Here is an 18,544-nt window from a genome sequence, read left to right as displayed (position 1 = left end):
TTGTAATCTGGTCTAGAGTTGATCTAGAGTAGTTGCTCTATTGTGCTGTCTGATGAGTCAATATTTTATTCACTTCACTTAATTTAGTGTACTAGAATTAATCAGGGAATTGTGCTTAAATGTCCGGTATTTTTCCGTTTTTGCCAATTGTGCTTAATTTCATCAGAAATTCTTATTTTAATTAATTTGAATTATCTGAGGCTATTATTTGCATTATTGATTTCAGGAAAAATTTTGGAAATATAATTTGGGACATTTGAAGGTTAAATGATAAATGTGTGCTTGCAAAGAAGAGAGCATGCGGTGGTCCATGAGAACGTTCCAGCCCAGGCATGGGTGCACACGGAAAAGTCCAGCTTGCTGGAGAGAGGCGTTGATGATGGTCACTCATTTCTTCAGTCCAGCAAAGCTTAGGGAGCAGCAGCGAGGTGCTTCATTTTGGATGTTTTTCTTTTAGCATTTTGGAAGAAGAGGCCACGTACACGGACGGAGAGAATGGAAGGTTATGGCTGATGATACGTTGGTGGAGGAAGCGGGATTGATTTTGCTGAAACGGTGCACTCAAGCGTCCAGGATTTTTGGAAGCAGACCATTGCTTACCGAATGGCCATCTAGTTGTGACCTCACGGTCAGATGAAGTTATCAGCAGCAGTAATCATATTCTGGGACTAAAAGAGTGTGGCCACGTCAGTGTTAGGGTGTAGATTCGGTTAACAAGGTCTTTGGGTCAAAGCTTAGGACTTTGGTCCCCTTTTTAGGTCATTTACTAGGGCAAGCCCATTAGAAGGGTATTTTGGTCTTTTGGGTATATAAAAACCCTAAAATCAGATTTCTCAACTCTCTCCCAACGCCACTTGCAATTTCAGAACTAGGGAGCTCTTCTTCTTCCTCCCCTTTGGGGAGGTTTAGGTTTTGGTTTCTTTCCCATTTTCATGTATTGAACTCAGTCTCTTTGAAATTTTCTAGTTGAATCTATTTCTCCACTCAAGTTTCTTATTCATTTTACGCTTTTACTGTTCATTGTGCTGCAAGTTTTACTGTTCATCATCTCTTTCACGCTACCATGGCAGGATTTTATTGTTCATGCTTGCTTTCAGTCGCTGGTTCCATTCAAGTTTATGTTTTTGGGTTCGCGTTTTATGCTTAAGTTTAATTTGTGCATTCTAATTCACTGCAATTACGTTTCTGCATTGTGCGTGTTTACTGTTCATGCAATTGCGTTTCTTCTGGGTTTTGAATTCTGCACGTTTACTGTTTCTGCCTTTACTGTCGTACCGTTCGGTCTGTTAGAGACCGAACGACTCCTTCAATTATGCTTACGTCTACCGTTCGGTCACTCTTTAGAACCGTTCAGCTTCTGTGTTCGTGCTTATAATAATTGTTGTTTAGAGACCGCTCGGTCTTAATGTTCATACTGTTCGGTCACCTGTAGGGCCGTTCGGCCTTTACCTTGCTATTTAAGTTACTTTAACCGTTCGGTTCGACTTTCCTGCATTTCTATTTCGTTGGTTTATAGGTCGTTCGGTCTCCATGCTTACCGTTCGGCCCATTCTTAGAGCCGTTCGGTTTCTGCTTGCAATGATCGGTGTTTATTTGTGCTGTAGTTTTTACTATTACCGTTCGGCTTGTCTTGTTTGTTTCCTTTAGCTTGTAGGCTTTTACACGTAATACCGTTCGGACATACTTCTGTGTATGAGCGTTCGGTCTGTTTGTTGTTGTAAGCGACTGTTCGTCTCATTTCAGGACGTTCGGCCTAGGTGCACAACCGTTCGGTCTCTAACTTCACTGTTAGAGGTCGTTCGTCCATTTGTTTGTTCTGCTTTTATTATCGTTTCTCTGTGACGTTCGGCTCATTTTGTTCCTTGTCAGGACGCTCGGTCTTTATCGGCCGTTCGGTCTCAATGTTATTACCGTATGGTTTTTACTTCTGTGTAATTTGTAGTGCACCGTTCGGTCAGTGCTTTAGACCGTTCGGTCTTTTTAATCACCGTTCGGTTTTAACACTTATGGTTAGAACCGTTCGGTTTTCTGCTTTCAGATTTTAATTTTGTTAGTTGTCTTTAACTTCCTCCAATTTTAATTTAATTTAATTTTCCTTGTAAAAACACTTTCAAACCCCCCCCCCCCACTACGTGTTCGACCTATTAACTGAACCACAACATTGGTCCTTGAGAGACGACCTAGGAGTCACTTCCTAGCACTATACTGCATTCTTTTATGCAATCAACTTTTGTGTGAGGTGCGACCCTCTCAACAAAATGGCGCCGCTGCCGGGGACCAAAGGTGGTTCGGTCTTAGGTTTTTGTTGTGTTAGTGTGTGTTGTGTTTTGTCTTGTATTGTGATGTGATGTTCTGTTTTGTGTGTGCGTTATTGTGTGTGCGTGTCGCATGTTAAATTGTGTTGTGTTTTGTTTGTTTCGTAATTTTTAGCATTTCCTTTCTACCTTTCCCCTTCTCTTTCCATGTCTACCTATTTTGATTTTGTGAATACTGTTTATTCTGCCAATGCCTCTGATCATGATTCTCCTTCTGCATGGTACTCTGATTGTAAATCTGCTGATTTTTATGCTGAGAACAATGTGGCTCATCCTCAAATTTCTGAGAGCTCTCCTTGTGAGCCGGTTCCACCTACAAAGGATGATATTCATTGCGTTCTAAGCACTGGACTGACATATTTGCTCCCTAACTTTCATGGTTTTGCAGGAGAATGCCCACATAGACATTTGGAGGAGTTCCACATCATATGCTCTTCAATGAAGCCTCCACATGTACCGATTGATCACATGTTATTAAAGGCATTTCCGCAATCATTACAAGGAGCAGCAAGGGATTGGCTTTATTGTCTTCCTTCAGGGTGTATCACTTCTTGGGAAGATCTTAAGCGATTGTTCTTGGATGAATTCTTCCCTGCTCGGTATGGTTACAGCAACGATCCTGGATGGAATGACCCTAGTTTGGGATGGTATGATCCTCCACAGCAATATCAGGAAGCACCATCTCAGAATGCTTGTATGCCTCCGCTAGTCCAGCAACAACAACAGCTGCAACTTTATGAGTTTGCCCAGATAGCTCCTCAACCTTCTACTTCTGAGCTTACATTGCAGGAGTTGTTGGAGGAGATGACCATGCTGAACCTTCAATTTCAGCAACAACAACAACTGCAACTTTATGAGTCTGCCCAGATAGCTCCTCAACCTTCTACTTCTGAGCTTACATTGCAAGAGTTGTTGGAGCAGATGACCATGCAGAACCTTCAGTTTCAGCAAGAGAACAGAGCACACCTTCAATGTTTGAGCAATCAGATAGGGCAGATGACCACTCAACTCAATCAGGAACAATCTCAAGATTTAGAGGAATCACCATTTCAGATTGTTCTGATTCCTGATGATGTTAGTGTCATCCACATAGAAGATGGGGAGCAGAGTTATGAACTTACTACTGCGCCACATACTTTCCCACCTTCAAATGTCCCTACTCTTGCATCTGAGGAGACTGAGAAAGATCTTAAGGAACAGGCAAAAATAAGCAGTAATTCTGAACCAGATAGACCACCTTCATTTTCCCACACTCTACCAATCTTCAAGGAAGTGGAGATAAACATACCTAATTTTGACTATGCTGTTGATGATTATGCTGTTGATAGGTATGTTACTGATAATCATATTGTTGCTGAGCATGTTTTTAATTCTCCCTCTCTGCATGATGAGAACCAATTTTTGATATCAAATTCATATGTTTATTCTCCATGCACTGAACATGAATCTGAGTCTGTGGTTGATATTGTTTCTGAATTTGAAAGTGATTCATGTTCTGAGAGTATATTTGAGGTTCAGCCTGTTACACTGGGATTGGGTGTTATACCCCTGCATGTAATTTCTGTAGAGCCACATTGCACTAACCATGTTGCAGGAGGTACACACGAATTTAATCAACAAACACCCACTATTGAAGACAAAGGTGCTCACATACACAACAGTTTGAAGATCAATAGACATCGGCTGAACCCGCTCATCAACAATCTTTGCTTCTTAGATCCAACTATGGAAGACGTTTCCCTACTCGATCAAATATGGAGGATGAAGCAGTTCTTCCTCAAAACTTCTTTGTTGGATCCAATGGTGGAAGACATCTCCCTACAAGTCCAAGATCGGCAACTGCCACCATGACCAGGGGAGTTTTCTTTCTCTCTTCGCCCCCTTTTCCTACTTTTATTGCACTTGACCATGATCTGTTGACTATTTTAAATTCTGATCTTATGCTTATGACACATTGAGGACACTGTGTAGTTTAAGTGTGGTCTATTGGGGGATATTCTGATGGTTTAATAGGTTCGGAGGTCCTTATATTTGTGGGTTCGTTTCAATTGGGTCCTCCAATTTTGAAAGTGATCAATTTGGTCCCTGATTTAACAAAATTGAGTCAATAATACCCTTTCCGTTAAATGTAATGGACGGCGTTAACTTTTTAAACATGTAGCATGTTGAGGCATCCTTTTATTTGCAGGTTGCACAGTTTTATTTGAAGGATGCTTCAACATACCACATGTTAAAAACGTTAATGATTTTTCTTTGTTAGTTTTTGTTTTCTTGCTTAAATTTTTTCTTTTCTAGGTTATTTTTGTCGTGTCTTATGTACAGTTTTGCATGTTTATCTTGCTTGCTGGATTTTGTTTAAGTTGTAGACTTGTCTTTCACTTCACTTGATTAATACTTATTGGCTTGAAATCCTTGCTTTACTTTGCTTGGGAAGATGATTATGATGTTTGAGAGGTTGAATTGATTGTGACAATTACCCTGTGTGAGATTTGAGCCACTTTATGTTCTTTCTTGTGTGTGATATGTCTCTTGATTGCTTGCGCATATGCCTTGGCTTGACTCTTGTTGTTAACTCTTGATTGATATGCATGTTTAGAAGTGATGAAGGCAATTTTGTTCTTGAGCCTCTCTAGCCAAATAAGCTCACCTTGTTCTGATCCTTTGAAAACCCCTTTTGAGCCTATACTTTCCTCATTTCTCTGTTTTGAAGCTCATACACTAGCCCTAAGTGAAAAACCATGATTACCTTAACCTTAGGGAATTTTGGAGCTTTGGAAGTGTTTTGGGAACAAGTGTGGTCTCCTTGGGGATTCTGATGAGTTGGCTAGTTAGTTCCTCTTCTTGTTTTGTTTTTGTAAATATGTGGTGTATCTTGTCTCTTGAAATTGTGTGTTGAATAGAGTAAAGAAAAGAGACAGGATGAAAAAAAAGAGAGTAGAAAAACAGTAAAAAATGAAAAAATTGTGAATAATTGTGAATAATGGAGTCAAGAAGAGGATTGAATTAGAGGTTTGGGTGTGTTTGACTGTGTCTACACTTGTTCCCCATTGCTCCTCTATTTCTTTTGGTTTGTAGCTTCTCATCCATATCTATCCTCCCTTGTCCTTGGCCCCGTTTCACCCACAAAAGACCTTTTGATTTGAACATGCATATGTTTTGAGTGTTGATATTTGAGTCTTGCCAAGTCTGTTGTTGTTTGCTTTCTTGAATGCATTGAGTTGAAATTCTTTACCTTATACACTTGAGAGAAACACTGATAGTGCATCTGTGAGGTTTTGTTACTTTTGATTCACCTCTTGAGCTGATTGATCATTTTGCCATGTCTTGAATTGCTTGGATGATTTCATGAGTATCTGCTTTCTCTGATTGATTCTGTGTTGGATATTGTCTACTTCCTTTCTTGGTCCAGATTCCTTGAGAACTGTGTAATTCTGTTTTTGTCATTGTTAGTCTTTGTTTTCTGTGTGTTGAGTTGTGTCACTTCCCTGGATGTCCTCTGAACTATTCCTTGATTTGCGTCTTGATTTTGCCCAGGAGTGCAAAAGACTAAGTGTGGTCTATTTTGATGAGTCAATATTTTATTCACTTCACTTAGTTTAGTGTGCTAGAATTAATCAGGGAATTGTGCTTAATGTCCGGTATTTTTCCGTTTTTGCCAATTGTGCTTAATTTCATCAGAAATTCTTATTTTAATTAATTTGAATTATCTGAGGCTATTATTTGCATTATTGATTTCAGGAAAAATTTTGGAAATATAATTTGGGACATTTGAAGGTTAAATGATAAATGTGTGCTTGGAAAGAAGAGAGCATGCGGTGGTCCATGAGAACGTTCCAGCCCAGCACTAGTAGAAAAAGACCTTTCTATAACGAACCTATTATAACGGATAAAAATTATCCATTATAATAGGATATATTATAACGTAGTTTTATAAATTAGTTATAATATAAAACGTGATGGCAAATTTGTAAATAAGTTTAAGACATATTATAACGTAGTTTTAAAAATCAGTTATAATATAAAATGCGGTGGCAAACTTGTAAATAAGTTTAATACATATTATAACGTAGTTTTAAAAATCAGTTATAATATAAAATACGGTGGCAAACTTGTAAATAAATGTAAAACCTGTAAATAAATGCAAAACCTATTATTAACTTATTATAACGGAGTTTTAAAATACAGATATAATATCTCTTCTTCTTCGCTTATTTTTCACATTTCCCTCCCTATATTTCATTTTACTTTACCTCTCACTCTCATTCTTCTCTTCCGTTCATCTCATCCCTCTCACTCGCATTTCTCCGTCTTTAAAATTAGGGCAGGAAGGGGGCATTATTGTGGTTGGTTTTCACTCGCATTGAAGCAGTACGAAGGTATGATTGTGCACTATTTTGCATTTTTTCGTTGATTGATTTCCCTTTTTGGGTTTGTCTTTGGTCCTACTGGTTTTTGGTTTAACAGGTATCGTCGTTATTGTTCTAGGATTGCGATTTTGGCATCCTTGTGTAGGTCAAAACCTTAGTACCGGTTCCATCTTGGTGATTATCGCGATTCCTATTTTTTTGTGTGAGGTGCGTTTTGGAGTGCTGCAGGTAACGTGGTCCCTTCAATTTTTGGTTCTGATTGCTGTGTGTGGCGTTCTCATTTGAGAAAGTTTGATTATTTTTCAATGGGCATTGAAATTTGGGGTTTTAGGGTTGATGTTGGGAGAAATTGTGGGGTTTAGGGTTTGTTGTTCTGTGTTGGGACGCTTTTCAATTTGGTTTTGTCCTGCCTAATTAGGTTGGTTTTTATTGGAGACCTTTGAAGCCTCTAGTTTTGAAGGAAATATTGATCTTTGTGGTAAAAGTTGTCCTGGGTATAGGATTCTTTGTAGGATTTCGGGCCTTATTAGGACCGATTCTAATTTGGAAACCTTGGAGACTTGCTTACCTGAGGTTTTTGAACTGAAATGTTTTCAGAAATCTGTGTGCCAATTTTAGTTCTTCAAATGTTATTCCCAAATCAATTTTTTTACTGCTAAAATGCTCATTTTTGTTCAATTGCTAGGCTGCAGGCTTTGGCACATACTACCCTGAACAACCCACCTTCATCGTCTTGAGGCCTGAGAAAAAATTCAAGTTAGAAAAAATTCAAGTTAGAAAAAATTCAAGTTAGACTTGTGAAGCACACAGCTGCTATTCAACAACAGTTTGATTCTACTTATTCTCCTCTGGCCTTGACGTTGAGGGTATGTACAGAATGGTTATTTTGAAAATAGCTATGATGAATTTTACCTTCAATGGGTTTTTCCTCCTATATACATTTTTTTCCTATTCTATTACTTCGGATTCTATTTTTTATCTCCATTTGCAAAGATATTGTTACACTTTTGTTTTAATTAGTTTTTATGATATATGGTTGAATAATCTGTTTTGATGATATATGGTTTAATTAGTTTTAATTAGTTTTTATGATATATTGGTTCCTTTTCTGTTTTTATGATATTTGAGAAGCTAATTAATTATGAAATTCTATCGTGTAGTGGCTGGTTGTTTCCTTTTTTATACCAATTAATACTATTTATATCAATTAATTTTATTTAATTTTACATTTGTTTTGCAGGTGGCTGGTTGTTGACCTTTTTTGTTGTGTTCCTATTTCAAATTTCAAGTAAGAGACTCTTCATGTTACAAGATGTTGTATAAGTTGCTGGTTTAAATGTATTTTCATAATGTGTTTCATTACAATTTTAATTTTATTATTTTATTTGTAGATTTTTAATGATTCATCTCTCATGGGAGCTGCAGACATGGAAGACAAAATGAGCTTCTTTTATTTTAAGTGTTAGTAGAAATTTGGCTAGAATTCAATAGTGTATATACATTAATGTAATATTTAAATTTAATATATAGTTTTATGTATAAATGGTATTAAATTATTAGATGATTTAATGTTTGAAATGAATTCTATTTTGTTAGTATCATTAAATTTGTTTATTTGAAGCTATATTGATTATAAATTGATTGAATGAGATGTACAGGAATATTATTATAATTTTCTTGGATGTCAAATGTAATAATCAATCAATTTTTTTTTCCACAAAAAAAACATATTATAACGTACAAAAATATATACGTAATAATAGATCATATATTATAACGTACAAAAACTTTTACGTCATTATACCTTCCTACGCATATTATGACGGACTTCAGAAACTACGATGTAATATGTTCACATATTATAACGTAAATTTCTGCTACGTTATAAAATGCGCAGACTTACTATATCGCCCAGAACTATATCCCCAGTAACTACGTTATAAAAAGTCATTTTTGTACGTTATAAAATGTCATTTTTCCACTAGTGCAGGCATGGGTGCACACGGAAAAGTCCAGCTTGCTGGAGAGAGGCGTTGATGATGGTCACTCATTTCTTCAGTCCAGCAAAGCTTAGGGAGCAGCAGCGAGGTGCTTCATTTTGGATGTTTTTCTTTTAGCATTTTGGAAGAAGAGGCCACGTACACGGACGGAGAGAATGGAAGGTTATGGCTGATGATACTTTGGTGGAGGAAGCGGGATTGATTTTGCTGAAACGGTGCACTCAAGCGTCCATGATTTTTGGAAGCACGGCTGGAAAGAAAAAAGCACACGGGCACTCATTGTTTGAAAACTTAGTGCACACCTAGGCTTGGCCGAACGGTCAGCCTAATACCGAACGGTCACCGAATCTGAGAGTCATGACCGAACGGTCTTCGGCCGAACGGGCGGTGAATGAGTACCGAGCGGTCTGTTGAAGCTTGCACTTAGGCCGACCACTACAAATCGAGCGTCAACGAACGGTCTGCCAAAGTCACTACCGAACGAGTTGAGAAAGCACTGCTAGAAGCCTCTACTAAACATGCTGCATTTCATCCACCGAACGGTCTGTGTTGCACCGAATGATCAGAAAAACATGTAGAGCATGCCGACCGAACGGTATACAACATGTCCGACCCCCTTATGACCGAACGGTCTGAGGAAGTCTACACCGATCAATTCCTGAGCCTGCAGACCATTGCTTACCGAACGGCCATCTAGTTGTGACCGAACGGTCAGATGAAGTTATCAGCAGCAGTAATCATATTCTGGGACTAAAAGAGTGTGGCCACGTCAGTGTTAGAGTGTAGATTCAGTTAACAAGGTCTTTGGGTCAAAGCTTAGGACTTTGGTCCCCTTTTTAGGTCATTTACTAGGGCAAGCCCATTAGAAGGGTATTTTGGTCTTTTGGGTATATAAAAACCCTAAAATCAGATTTCTCAACTCTCTCCCAGTGCCACTTGCAATTTCAGAACTAGGAAGCTCTTCTTCTTCCTCCCCTTTGGGTAGGTTTAGGTTTTGGTTTCTTTCCCATTTTCATGTATTGAACTCAGTCTCTTTGAAATTTTCTAGTTGAATCTGTTTCTCCACTCAAGTTTCTTATTCATTTTATGCTTTTACTGTTCATTGTGCTGCAAGTTTTACTGTTCATCATCTCTTTCACGCTACCATGGCAGGATTTTATTGTTCATGCTTGCTTTCAGTCGCTGGTTCCATTCAAGTTTGTGTTTTTGGGTTCGCGTTTTATGCTTAAGTTTAATTTGTGCATTCTAATTCACTGCAATTACGTTTCTGCATTGTGCGCGTTTACAGTTCCTGCAATTGCGTTTCTTCTGGGTTTTGAATTCTACACGTTTACTGTTTCTGCCTTTACTGTCGTACCGTTCGGTCTGTTAGAGACCGAACGACTCCTTCAATTATGCTTACGTCTACCGTTCGGTCACTCTTTAGAACCGTTCGGCTTCTGTATTCGTGCTTATAATAATTGTTGTTTAGAGACCGCTCGGTCTTAATGTTCATACTGTTCGGTCACCTATAGGGCCGTTCGGCCTTTACCTTGCTGTTTAAGTTACTTTAACCGTTCGGTTCGACTTTCCTGCATTTCTATTTCGTTGGTTTGTAGGCCGTTCGGTCTCCATGCTTACCGTTCGGCCCATTCTTAGAGCCGTTCGGTTTCTGCTTGCAATGATCGGTGTTTACTTGTGCTGTAGTTTTTACTATTACCGTTCGGCTTGTCTTGTTTGTTTCCTTTAGCTTGTAGGCTTTTACACGTAATACCGTTCGGACATACTTCTGTGTATGACCGTTCGGTCTGTTTGTTGTTGTAAGCGACCGTTCGTCTCATGTCAGGACGTTCGGCCTAGGTGCACAATCGTTCGGTCTCTAACTTCACTGTTAGAGATCGTTTGTCCATTTGTTTGTTCTGCTTTTATTATCGTTTCTCTGTGACGTTCGGCTCATTTTGTTCCTTGTCAGGACGCTCGGTCTTTATCGGGCGTTCGGTCTCAATGTTATTACCGTATGGTTTTTACTTCTGTGCAATTTGTAGTGCACCGTTCGGTCAGTGCTTTAGACCGTTCGGTCTTTTTAATCACCGTTTGGTTTTAACACTTATGGTTAGAACCGTTCGGTTTTCTGCTTTCAGATTTTAATTTTATTAGTTGTCTTTAACTTCCTCCAATTTTAATTTAATTTAATTTTCCTTGTAAAAACACTTTCAACCCCCCCCCCCCCCCACTACGTGTTCGACCTATTAACTGAACCACAACATTGGTCCTTGAGAGACGACCTAGGAGTCACTTCCTAGCACTATACTGCATTCTTTAATGCAATCAACTTTTGTGTGAGGTGCGACCCTCTCAACACTGTCATTGCTTTGTTGTTGTCCTGTTCTGATTTCGGACTTGGCCTTAGCCTAGCCATTCTTGATTGAGTAGCTTTTACACTTTGGTTTCTGGAATTTGAAAGAAGGTTTGTATGCTTGGTAGCATCTTAGGTAGTGGTGGTCTGATAGATTCTCCAGCCTTGGACTGCCAAGGGAAATTTCCCTTCCCAACCCTTTCATTTGTGTGATTTAAATTTCTAAAGAGAAGCCTGAGTGTAGTGAGTTTAGTGAGGCTAAATTGGCCTAATTCCTTAGCACTTTGAAGTAGAGAATTCATTGTTAATCTAACTGTTTTGTGATTGTTCATTGTGCAGGGAAAAGGAGTTTGAGTGATCAAACTAGAGTAGTTGTGATTGTATTCATTTTAATCTGCTCTTGCATTCATTTTAGATTATAAACTGCTTGCTGAAATCATTGAGATATTAATGTTTTGAATGTGATTGCTGACTTGAATACTGTTGCATACCACCTAGTTAGTTGTTTTAGCTATGCATGCACTAATTTGTGCATGAACTGATTTGTTTGGAATAATTAGATTGTGCATCTGTTGTTTGGAGTAAAACTGATTTCATGATTTTTAAGAGCCATATCTGATTTGAAAAGCTGACCAAGCAGTTTATTATTACACGTTCTATTTTTTTCCCGGTTTGGTATTTTGATTTGTGCCATAAGTCAGGTATTATAGTGTTTGTAGATTTGGATTAACTAATCTGAATTCTGAGTTAGGAATTGCAAATATTATTCTGAATTGGACATATTTCTGAATTGCATTAGATTGATCTAAGTTTGATTAGCTTAGGGTGGTTGCTAAAATCAGTTTGGTTTAGCTTTGACTTACACCTATTTGCATCTGGTTTAATATCCATTTCCATTTATACCTTGCTAGAATTTGGTGTGAAAATTTAGTGTGTAGATCTGATCTGTTTGGGAGTTTAGTTGGAATTACACAGTTAGAAGCAGTCTTATAAATAGGGAAGTTGCTTAGCTTACCTAATTCTAATTTGCTTAGCTATTTCTGAATTTCATTTGACATTGCTTTGCATTGTGTACTCTGCTGAACTAGTTGTGAATTTTATGTGTAGTTTGGGAAAAGCCATATTGATTGTACTATAGCAGATTGTAAATTGTGAGCTGATTCAGTGAAGACAAGTAGCATTTGTAACTTGATGTGCAAAACTATTTTGGGCTTACAATTTAAGAGCAATAAGGATCTTTAAGTTGCACTAATTGTACAATACCAAGAAAGGGAAGTTCTTACTGCTATATCTTTTTGTGCAAACTGTTTGACTAAGGGTGTAAGTGACAGTAGCCTTGTTCATTTCTGTTGTAGGATGGGAACAACGAGCTTCTTGATCTAGACCAAGAGAGTTGAAGCAACAAAGTTTATCAACAAAGCTGAATGAACCAGGACCGTAGCAGCATTTGTATTCCTTTTGTATTTGTTTGATCCATTTGATTTGTAATAGGCTTGTGTTAGGCTACTCATAGTTTTAGTTTTGTCCTTAATTTGTAAAAGGCCTTTAAAAGTCTAAGTGCTTTGGAAGAGTCATTGGTGCTCTTTCAACTCTTGGCAACTTTATTGTTTGAATTTTTGAATTGTGTTCATGTTTAGGGGTGATTAGGCTAAAAGGGATTAAACTCTAAGCCTTGCCACATTAGAGTCTGTAATTAGGAGTCTAGTCTTTGAATGTGTTTGTTTTTTAGTGGTGTCCTTTGATTTTAAAGGTGATTTTAGTTTAAGGGGTAATTAGTTAGTAGCCTAAGACATTTCTGGTAAGGCAAGATTTGGTACTTAAGAAGCTCTTTAGCTCACCTCTCTTACCTGGGATTTGTCTAAGTGAAAGCTTTTAACCCTTTAGATTAAGAAAACTTTTAAAAACAAGGGTTAAATATGTTTTTAGTCCCTAAACTATCAAGCAATTTTGCTTTTAGTCCATCTTTCAAACTAAGGTACTTTTTTGTCCTTCTCCTTTAGAAAACCTTAATTTTTTGTCCTCAAAAACCAACAACGTTAAAAAGAAGCTGAGCTGACTAACGGTGAAGTGTTATGTCATTTTTTTTTCTGACGCTGAGTCAATCTGTTCCTCACCGTTCGGTCACCATCATCATTCAGTCACCATCACCCTTCGGTCACCATCACCATTCAGTCATCATAACCGTTCGGCCATTACCAATACCATTTGGTCACCATCACCATTCAGTCATCATAACCATTTGACCATTAACAATATCGTTCGGTCATTACCGTACGGTGAGGAACAGATTGACTCAGTGTCAGAAAAAAAAATGACATGACACTCCATTGTTAGCCAGCTCAGCTTTTTTTAACGATGTTGGTTTCTGAGGATGAAAAATTATGGTTTCCTAAAGGAGAAGGACCAAAAAGTACCTTAGTTTGAAAGAGGGACTAAAAACAAAATCGCTTGATAGTTTAGGGACTAAAAACATATTTAACCCTAAAAACAAAGATGTCTTGTAATAGGTCGTCTAGGTCATCTTGGATAGAAAATTGTGATGAAATGTTTAATCAAGCTAGGAATCTTCCATTCTTTGGTAAAGACATAGGTGCATTAACATATCTAGCTTGGTGATAACGGTTTAAAATACTGTTATCTGTGATGTAATTTTGATACGAAATACACCCTTTTTGGCTTAGAAACTTGCTTGGACTCATGCTTTTTCATTAAGTTGGGTGAATAAGAGAGTTGAGGTTGAATTTGATGATTTTATGACTAATTCCCTTTGTTTTGATAGAAAATGAGTTAATACAGGAAGCAGAGATGAAGTGCTAAGGATATAGAGCTCAGAAAGGCCTAGAAAAGCACCAGAAGAGGGAACCGCACGAAGCTTGGGCGACCTGCTGGAGGCTTGAGCGTCGGACCCCCGAAGCTTGGGCGAAATTGGAGGCTCGAGCCTTCTGGAAATCGATGTCCACCGCCAGGGCGGCCAAATTGGTCGCCCGAGCATCGCGCGTTGCTAATCCGGCCCAATTTTTGCTCTATTTCGGCTCTTTTGGACCGAACCCTGTTTCTACCCTTTTCCAACTTTATTTAAAGGACCCAGATGCTCTAGGTTTTGGATCTCTGGATGAAGCAACACAACAGCACACTCTTCTACTCTCTAAAGGCGGATTTGGAGGCGAAAGCTTCCTCTTCTACTCTTAGGGTTTCACTATCTCATACTTTTCCATTATTCATATAGTTTCTCCATGTCTATGGGGAACTAAACTCTATTTGTTGTTGGGGAATGATGTAACCTTGTGAACTCTCATGTATTTGAATTGATTCTTAATTTATATGATTTTTCATTAATTATTAGGGAATTCATCTCTTTAAATGCTTGCTCTATTTAACTCATTTAGTAGCATGATTTATGAATTGCATCAGTGCCGGGAGGTTCCTTACAATTCAGGTTCTTGTTGAATTCTCCCTAGGATAATATTTCTCAGGGATGAGGGTATGAGTACTTGGTCGTCTAAAGCTCTTGATCTTCAGACTTAATTTTCTAGGAACGCTAGGAATTGCACGAACTAGGAATTAAGGCAAGCTTATTGCGCCGAGGGATCAGGTTCTAAGTAATTTAGTGAGTGATGTTAATATTAATGTAAAAAGAAGAATTCTTACACTAGTGGAAAAAAGCTATTCTATAACAGACCTATTATAACGGATAAAAATAATCCATCATAATAGGTTGACCGGTGGCAGAATTGTAATAAACGTAAGACATATTATAACGGAGTTTTAAAAATCAGTCATAATACATAACACGGTGGCAAATTTGTAAATAATTTCAAAACGTATTATAACGGAGTTATAAAAATCAGTCATAATATGAAACGCGGTGGCAAACTTGTAAATAAGTTTTAAACCGTATTACAACGTAATCTTGGATAACTGTTATAATATATGAAAGGGTGAAAAATTTTAGTAAAATATTATAACTGGTTTTAAATATCAGTCTTAATATTTCTCTAAATTGATTTTCCCCTTTCTCTCTACAATTTTAGTCCCATAGTGTCGCAATCTTTCTCAGTGTCGTCGAACCCTAATTCTCTCTCAGAGTCCAGTCCGCTGATGGCTTCGCAAATGGCGATCTTCCTCCGCACGCGTTCTGTTCTCTTCTCAAAACTCTCTTCCCTCGTCAAAACCATATCCACTTTCCCGTCCTCTCGCAGGAGCCTCAGTTGGCGGATCCCGCTCCTCTCCCTCCCAACCTCGCCTCCGACAGCCCTTTCTACCACCAAAACTGGCGCATCTCTTCCTCTCTTTATTTCTTTCTCCTTTGAAACCCTCTCTTCCTGAGAGATTGGTTTTTCACAGCGACGAGGTACTTTGATTTCGTGTTTCTGTTGGTCTGCATTTTCGTTTCATGCAATGCATTTCATTCTCTTTGATGTTCTTGGCGCGTCGATTGTGTTATTTTCTTTTGTTCTTTAGTTTAAGGGTTTTAGGGCTGGCTAGGTTCAGAATTGACGACTCGTTTTTGGGTGAAAATGGGTGCTTGATGGTTCAAGCGTTGGTGGATTCCGAAGGGAGGTTCGTGGATATCTCAGCTGTGTGGCCAATTACCATGAATCCTGAAACCATTTAGTGTGAGAGTAATATAAAAATTTTGTTTTTCTCTGTTATAAATTTGGTATGCTGTATCTGTTTTTTTTTAACATAAAAATTTGTGTGTTTAATAGTTTCTTGGTTTGTGAGGTATAATTGGTTCTTGAAGAGTAGAGTTCTCAGTATTATAATGCTTATATTTTCTAGTCTGGTTGTTAAAGGGTATGATTTTTATAGTTCAGTTGCTACATTATATAATTTTCGGAGGGATAGTTGACATAGGGATGATATTAAGGTGTCTTAGCTAGTCTAGAAAGGCCTCTTTATACCCTAATGAGCTGAAAACACTTGTGTGAAGGTAAGTTAGTGCTTATATCCATTTCAGAATTTAAAATTATGTATAATTCTGATATGAACTGCCATGGACTTGTATTATTGATGTGACTTTCAATTCACCATAGAACCTTGTGTTTGGTTGGATAGGTGGTGATGTAAAGTATATTAAGAGTAGTGGTTTAAAGCTGGTACGTGCGTGAGTGATGAATGGGTGTTTAAAAGGAACTGAATAATTTTATTTATTTCAGAACACTAGCAAGTACTGGTTTGGGTGGTCAGCTTTCTGGAGATATTGGATCACTGTCTGAATTGGAGATTTTGTAAGTATTTTATTCAGTATATTCTTTTGCTATATCTACCAAAGGCAATGATCAAGTCATAAATTAAGAACATGTTAAAATTGAAAATAATGAGGAACAGAGGAAGTTGCGATGAATAATTTGCTTTAAAATGAATAATTTAGCTTAATGGTCATGCATTGCATAGAATACGATTCTGCAATAATTATCCCAGTGATGCAGATAAGTACAAGTTTCATTAAAAGATTCATATCCATTAATGGTCATGTAGATAATTTTTGTAGAATGCTAGTCCTTTTAAAGAATAAAGTTTAGTTTTGAAATAGAAAGTAGACATTTCAGCTTTGATTTTAAATGAATTGTGTATTTCAACTTAGTTTAGTTTTGAAACATTGTTTTAAGCTGTCAATTAATAAAAAAAATCATCCTTGGTTTGACTTTTGAGATGGTCATTATTATAATCACAGTTTGTAATTGAATATTATTATAACAAGACCAAAATTCACATTGTCACTACATGTATATATTATTGTTCATTGGGAAAGATATCATATAAGTTTATGATTACACAAGCTTGTAAATCATGTTTGAGATCTTATTCTGCATTTTCTTACAGATAACAGAATCGGGCACATTCCTGTGATTGATGAGAAGGGGATGATTGGAATGGTGTCCATTGGAGATGTGGTTCATGTTGTGGTGCGCGAGCACCGTCAAGAGTTTGAGCATTTGAATGCTTTCATACAAGGGGGTTATTAGATGTTGATGATGGTGAAAATCTCTGAAGAGCACTGAAGCTAATTTGGATTAAGTAATAAGCCTGAGTGTTTGTAAATATGTTTGTGATTTCAATTCTATCAACATTAACCCCAATGGTGTAGCAGCATATTAATAATAACAACTGGATGCATTTTGAATCTGTTTTCAACTCTCGAAAACATATTTCACATGGTAACTTTTCTTTTTGCCTTGTCATGGATGCCACAGTTTAATACGTTACTTTTATACGTAATATTTTCAAAAAAGTGCTTGAAAATAATTAAGAAAATAAAAAAGAAACTCCATTTAAATCTGCATTCACATTATCAGGATGTCAATTATAATAATTTTTTTTTTAAAAAAAAAACATATATTATAACGTACTAAACAATGTACGTTATAATATGTTGATTCTGAAAACTGCCCATATTATAACGTACTTCAGAAACTATGTTATAATATGTGGAACATATTATAACGTAAATTTCTGCTACGTTATAAAATGCGCAGAGTTATTATATCGCCCAGAACTATGTCCCCAGTAATTACGTTATAAAAGATCATTTTTGTACGTTATAAAAAGTCATTTTTCCACTAGTGTTATATACATGAGAGTAAACTTGGTGAAATCGAACCCTAACAACATAATCATCTCATTTTATAAACAACCTCTGTTCATCTCTGTGTTAGCCTACTATTGATCAATTTGCATTCATATTTAATTTTATGTCTTTACATTTGAAACCAACAAACTCATTTTATTTAAGTCTTAATTAATTGAGTTATCTCACAACTGTTTAGTGCCGAGAGTCTTCAGGGATACGATACTTGGTCTTACCATTTTATATTACTTGTGCGATTCGGTACACTTGCCGATCCATCAACAAGTTTTTGGTTTCGTTTCTGGAGATCAAAAATATTGTCAACACTTGGGAAAAAGGAATTGCTAAAATAAATCCTTGGTTTTATAGAGAGTAAATCTTATGTTCTTAGCATATATCTCTCTAAGTTAGAAGAGCATGCAAGTGAGTGGTGGGATGAAAGACAATATCATGTTAGGAAAGGTAGAAAGTCCTCCATTCGTGATTGGTATAAATTAAAAGCTTGCATGTGAAGAAAGTTTGTGCCTTCAAGCAATAAAAGAAACCTAGAATTAATTAGAGATTGCATTGAAGATGGAAAATTATTTCTTGAGAGTTTAAATGATCATGGTTTTCTTCGTAGAGAACTAGAATTTAGGGAAAGACTTAAAGAGATCAAGGATAAGAAAAGAGAAAGAGAGATCGAGAGAAAAGAAGAGGAAGAAAGGAGAAAAGAAGAGAAGAGAGACAGAGAAAAAAAAACAGAGAAGAGAAAAAGAAGAGAGAAGACAAGAAGAAGAAAGAAATAGAGAAATGAAGAGAGAAGAAGAGAAGAGGAACGGAGAAAAGAAGAAGATAAAAGAAAACAAGAAGAGAGAAGAGAAGAAGAAAAGAAGAGAGAAGAAAGAGAAAAGAAAGAAAAGGAGAAATTGCTACTGATGGCAACTTTGACTCCAATCATGGAACCAAAATTTAAA

The 18,544-nt window shown here is 37.1% G+C and overlaps 1 long non-coding RNA gene and 1 pseudogene across 1 annotated transcript; both read left to right on the top strand.

Moving 5' to 3' along the window:
* LOC148203827 (uncharacterized) overlaps window positions 1-7,937 on the top strand; it is a 54,411-nt pseudogene extending 46,474 nt beyond the window's left edge.
* A 7,103-nt stretch (window positions 7,938-15,040) lies between these two features.
* On the top strand, window positions 15,041-17,079 carry LOC148203826 (uncharacterized). Its single transcript, XR_015784536.1, has 3 exons — window positions 15,041-15,368; window positions 16,177-16,248; window positions 16,844-17,079. It is a non-coding gene; the product is annotated as an uncharacterized LOC148203826 (long non-coding RNA).
* The last annotated feature ends 1,465 nt before the right edge of the window (window positions 17,080-18,544 follow it).

This window comes from Vigna umbellata, chromosome 2, assembly GCF_029865625.1.
Source record: "Vigna umbellata cultivar VRB3 chromosome 2, Vumbellata_1.0, whole genome shotgun sequence".
In the NCBI taxonomy this organism is placed as follows: Eukaryota; Viridiplantae; Streptophyta; class Magnoliopsida; order Fabales; family Fabaceae; genus Vigna; species Vigna umbellata.
The sequence above is the reverse complement of the archived record's forward strand: the minus strand, read 5'-3'. Positions and strand labels throughout refer to the sequence as shown.